The following is a 6,000-nucleotide window of genomic DNA, read 5'->3' on the forward strand; positions in this document are numbered from 1 at the left end:
CCCTATTTATCATTATTGTTGTGTTGCCTGTATGTGCTTTTGCATCTTCCACTCCATCATCCAATTTTCCTAATCAGATCTTTCTAGTGAACAGTTTTCCCCTCATTGGCAGGTAAATTGGCTTAAGCCATTTGAACTTTTATGTAATTATTAATGTTTAGCATTTTTTTTTTACTGTAGTCCTTCCTTCACATGACAACAGAGATAGCTTATCTGCAAAAATTGCATGCTATTTTTTCCTCTGAAAATACATATGGTCCATTTTATGCACTCAGAAGGCTGCTCTTCAATCTTTTATTTATGCGATATTTTGTGATTTATGTATTAATCAGCATTTTGTTGCATTACAAAATATGTGAAATAAATCAACTTACATGAGGGAAACATTAATTGTTGGAATCAAAGTTTTAAGTTCTGCAATACAATACATGGTTGTCTGGTTCAATTGCTTTTCAGCTTGTGGTAAGACAGGATAATGGTGGGTATATATTGGAGAGCAAGCTGCATACCACATCATGGCCTAGGAGCTCGGTCACATTTCAAAACGTCCTCATAAAAGGCAGACCTAGGTATAACCAAAAGATTTCCAACTAAGTTTTGTATTTAAAGGTTTGCACCACAGGGAAGAGATGGGATCATTAACAAATGGTTCTTCCCAAGAATTTTCATTTCATATCATAGCAGAGGGGTCTCAACTTATTACCATGACTTTCCTTATCAAATAAGAATCACAAGGATGAGTTGAACTCTGACCTGCTTAGAAAATGATCCACTGAATATAGCTCTAAGAATCCAGAGATCCACTGTGAAGATAAAGGCAGGCTTAGACACACATATACTTTATTTGTATGATTATTAATATTGATCACATGGTGACAAATGAAAGTCAAACATTAACACACACTGTCATTGAATAGTCATGCTGATAATGAGAGACAATAGTAATTAAAAAATTAAATACTAGTTCTCAAATTAAAGTAAGTTAGATGAGTTTGGTTTATAAGAAAATAAAACTGTTAATAAATGAGAAACGTAATGAAACATCAGAACATAGGCCAAAAAGTCTGTAAATATGTAATGCTTCTATGCGCCAAGAAATGAATCACTTGTCATTTACACGTACACTTTCTCTGTGAGGAGTAGTGTGAATTTCCCCCATCATTTTATATTTAAGAAAAAGACAGCCTCACAAGTAGCCTTGTCGGCTGGTGTCATTGTATCTATGACAAGGTTAAACACACAGATACAAACCCTAGTAAACTTCACTCAAAATTCCATATCTTTGAGTCATTTCAGGTTATAATTTTGTTACGTAACAACAAATTCAATTTCCTCTGGTTTTAAAGGCACTTTTTCTTTCATCATGTAAAGGAAAGTTGTTAAGTTTATAATGTAAGAAACAAAGTTCAACTTTTCCACAGAGACAGTGTTTAGGAAAATTTTGGAAGCTTTATATATCCGGGAGAAGGGCTGTCGCTAGCAGACAGCAGCTCAAATGAAGCCAAATATACTGAGGTTGACTGCAGTCTTATGTGGCTACACCAGCTCTGTTCTCTGTAACAATTTATAAACCAACTGGCAAAGCCAAGGCTTTCTTCTTCTCTTTCCAAAAATATTCACAATGTCTGAGACGGCAGACTCAGAAGTGCTTCAAACATTCAAATATCAATGCTTCCCCAGCTGGTGACTGGAGTTTAATCAGACTGGCAGGTTAAACCAAAGTCACACAAAGGGTAATATTTGATGAGCTTAACAAGAAACCTTTATGCAACTGTTCCCATCAGTCAGACTTAGGATAATGCGATGCTATTTTTACTGCAGCTTGGTTTTCCGCAGAAAGTCTAAATGGCTTATTATCAGTTCTAATTGTGTATAGATGGTCTCCCACCCTGTGTCAGGAAACACTGCTGTGTTGGTGAGACTAAAGAAGTCCAATGATAATGAAATACAAACTGGGCTAATTTCAGTTCCTCTTTGGGTGAAATAAGAAGGGCACAAACAATACCCTGCTTCCTACATCCATAGTCATTCCTTTCTAGAAAGAGCCTTTAGCTTCATCAGATAGTGTGGTTTGTTGATTACCTTATGTTGATCAACTCATACAACTCATATCAGTTGTAGACACTGAAATTGTGGAGAAAATAGGGAAAAGTCATAGTTATATTTGAAGAGTTTGCTCAAAACAGTGGTAGAGTAAATTTTAGTTAAAGCCCTAAACTGCAGTTCTACTACTGTATAATTTTATCTGTCTGTCTATCTGTGTGTATGTATGTTTCTAAATATATATGATCTATTTATCTAAAATTCAGTTTTAATTGAAAATTAATTATTCTCTCACACTATATATCCTGATGAGTTTCCTATCCCTCTACTCCTTCTACAATCCGCCCACCGCCTCTCTCAACCAGATTTAATATCCCTCCTTTTCCCTTCAGAAAAGAGCAAGTCTCCAAGAGACAGCTTCAAATACAACAAAACCAGAAACAATAGGACAAGTCAAAACCCCTCATACTGAGGATGGATAAAGGAAGCCCAATAAGAGAACCAGAGTCTGAAGAGCAAGGAGGTATAGTACACATTGTAAACCTGGATTCATAATTTACATAAATATTATCTCATGGCCAATTGTCTTTAACATTTGACATCAATGGTCCTCTGTGTCATGATATTCTTAATAATATTCATTACAATAATTATTTTCATTGCTATAAAATAAATGTAGCCTATTTCAGTATTCAGATAGTCTGTGTGAATATTTGCTTTTGCTTTGATTAAAGAAATTAGAAGTTATGCTATTATTAACTACAAGCACATCTATTTGAGATATATCTCTGTGTGTTTACATTAGTCACTATAGCTAAGATTAAAATTATTGGGCAACATTGTAATAGTCTTACTTAGTTTTAGTAATATAGACAGTCTCTAGTGCTTACACCCGTCTAGAATACATGGAAAGTTTGTAAATATCATTGTTTCATAAGAAATTAGTCTGGAACCAGCAAGATAGCCCAATGGATAAACTCTCATTCTGTATGGATTTGATCCATTGATCAAATAGATAAATGTAGAAGGAAAAAACTGACTCCACAAATTTCTTCTCAGATTTTCACCAACATCCTGTGGAACACACACACGCACACACACACACACACACACGGGGGGGGGGGAGGGAGGGGGGGGAAGAGAGAGAGAGAGGGAGAGAGAAGAGAGCAACAACAATAATGATAATAATAGTTTTTAAAAATAATTTTTATTCATGTATGATTATATAATGGCCCAGTCAGCTGCTCACTGACTTTATTAAAATGCTAAAAAAATCACTGGTTTGTCAGGGGCAGCCCTGCTTACACACTGAAGGCCTAAAGTCAGCCATAGGCCTAAAATCAGCAATTGGCCTGACATATATGCCTGCTAACACAAAGTCTTGGGTCTCTGTGGAAAAACACTGAAATAGATACCTAGAAGCTATTGTAAACAAGAAGCTTTGGTGGAAAATTGCCAGGCTGAATACATAGACCTTGTAGATAGGTAGCCTTGGTGGATAGTACCAACTTAGATAAGGACAAGTGAATCATAGGCAGAGTCATAGTGATTTGTCCTTTGAACCTTCACCCAGCTGACACTCTGTTCTGGAAGATATCTGTACTCCCCCTGAACACCTATGCTCCTGCATCATTCCCTTCCCCACATCCTGCCTTTTTGTGCATATAACCCAAAAAATTAAAAATTTCGGTTTGATCAGCCTATAGACAAGCTGTGTTCCTTTGTGTTCACCCGCTTTGTTTTTCCCCATTCTCTCTTAGGTGACCTCTCCAGACCCTGTTTAATGCCCTGCTGGACAGGACACTGGTTGTTCAAACACATGAAGGGTTTATTTCCCCTGTTTCTCAATACCACCTTTATAGCAGTTACTCTCTCTGCACATTGATTATTATAAACCAATTTAAATAAGCATTTTCTTCTTTCCTGTTAAGTTTTGTTTGGATACAGGGGCTCACTATACTCAAGTTACCATTATACTTACCAGCAACATCAACTACATACCTATGACTTAGAGATTTTTCTTAATTTTCTATAGACTTATAAAGGAGGTGAGAATAAACTGAAAGAATCTGACATATTCCTGCCTTTCCCATCTCTTTCTCATGAACCACATGAGTAAGTGAAGCTGAGAGTCTACAAAAATGTGCAAAGAGAGTCAGAGAAAGGTAATGTAAGTTAGGCCTGGATTTCTGACTGTGTTAACATGTTCTCCAATTCCAAATCCGAACAAGAAATTTACCAGCCTAATAAATATTTGTTCTTTCTTTTATTTTCCCCCAGAAGGTCAAGAATCAAAGCAAAATCAAGCAACCTTACAACAGAGAGAACCCAAATAAATAAGCTCTGCTTCTTTGTAGAGTAGCATCTTTTGTAGTCTGTCAGAAAATGGCTTTCATAGTAGGCTGTACAAATTGGCCTTGGATAGTCAGTGCATTTCCTGGAGCTCACCTTTATTTTCAAATGTTTAGTCTAGCATTTGAGACAAGCTGTATCTTGTGAGTGGAATCCAGAGTTCTCTATTCCCTGAAAAGAGGGGTGAGGAGAGAGTTGCTGATACAAAGTCTTGAAAGGCAGGCCAGAAAATGTGAGATTACTTTAGTTTCTATGTCTAGCACATGTCAAAAACAGTACTTCATATAATTCATTTGTAGTAGCTTAGAATGGTGTACTTTAAAGAGTCAATGTCTACCATGTGACAACATTCTATCTGCAAGTAACAACAACAAAAATAGTTGTACAGTTAGTATACAATTCACCAAAGATGCTCCATTCTCCTCGTCATGTGTTTCTACACACACAAACACACACACACACCAATTCAGGCACAATTTCAATAATGTTGACAGAAACAATTATTTACCTTTGTATAAGACGTGTAGAGACTCATGATGTATCCATTTAATTTGTTCCTCTAAACAGGATGAGAAGAAGGAAAGCCTAGAGAATGTTTATCTAATAAAAAATATCACTAATGTGATAGACTTGGATTCCCTTTCCACAACTCAAAAGATGGCTGAAAGCATCAATTCTGAACTGAGACTATGTTCAAATCCAGAAAACTTTTTGGCTCTGCCCTTAAACATAAAATTTCTAGAAAGACTACTTTATATTAATATGCTCTGGTTTCCTGAGCTGTTTTACAAATTCATGTGTACAAAGGTTTTTGGATAGCTTCTGCCCTATTTTTTTTTAATTCAGTAAATTTTATATTTTAATGTTATTGTTATAAACTAAAAACTATATACATTACTGAATATGTAGACATTTTAGTAAATCAAAGCATAGTTTTGTAATGTATATATAACTATAGTAATAACAATTATCACTAATAAGTATACGTTACTTCCTTGCAACAGTTGATCCTACCATCACATGCCTTCAATAAAATCTCTAAAATATACTTTGACTCCAAAAGAGAAATGTCAATATATGAAACATTCAATCTTTGTTGAAATACATTAGTAATTTCTTAGTGTTATGGACCCATTACAGAAAAGAACAAATTGTTTGGCAATTTAGTGACTGTATAGGTTTGAATAACAATGATTCCCATATGCTCATATATTTGCATGCTTAGTCATGAGGGAATAGACTTTTTTAAAAGATTAGAAGATTAGAATGTGTAAGGTGTTGCTTTGATGGAGGTAATTTGTCACTAGTGTTTCAAAAGCCTATTTCAGTATCAATCTCTCTCTCTCTCTCTCTCTCGCTCTCTCTCTCTCTCTCTCTCTCTCTCTCTCTCTGACTCTCTCTGTCTCTGTATCTCAATCTGTCTCTCTCTGTCTCTCTCACACTCTTGCTTTTTACTCTCTTGCTCTCTTGCTCTAGCTCTCTGTCTCTCCCTCTCCATCTCCCTCCTCCCCTCTGTCTCTCCCTCTCCCTTGTCTCCCTGTCTTTCTCAGTGTGTCTGTGTCTGCTTCTCTCTCTCTCTCTCTCTCTCTCTCTCTCTCTCTCTCT

Source organism: Grammomys surdaster, unplaced genomic scaffold (assembly GCF_004785775.1).
Source record: "Grammomys surdaster isolate TR1022 unplaced genomic scaffold, NIH_TR_1.0 201, whole genome shotgun sequence".
Taxonomy (NCBI): domain Eukaryota; kingdom Metazoa; phylum Chordata; class Mammalia; order Rodentia; family Muridae; genus Grammomys; species Grammomys surdaster.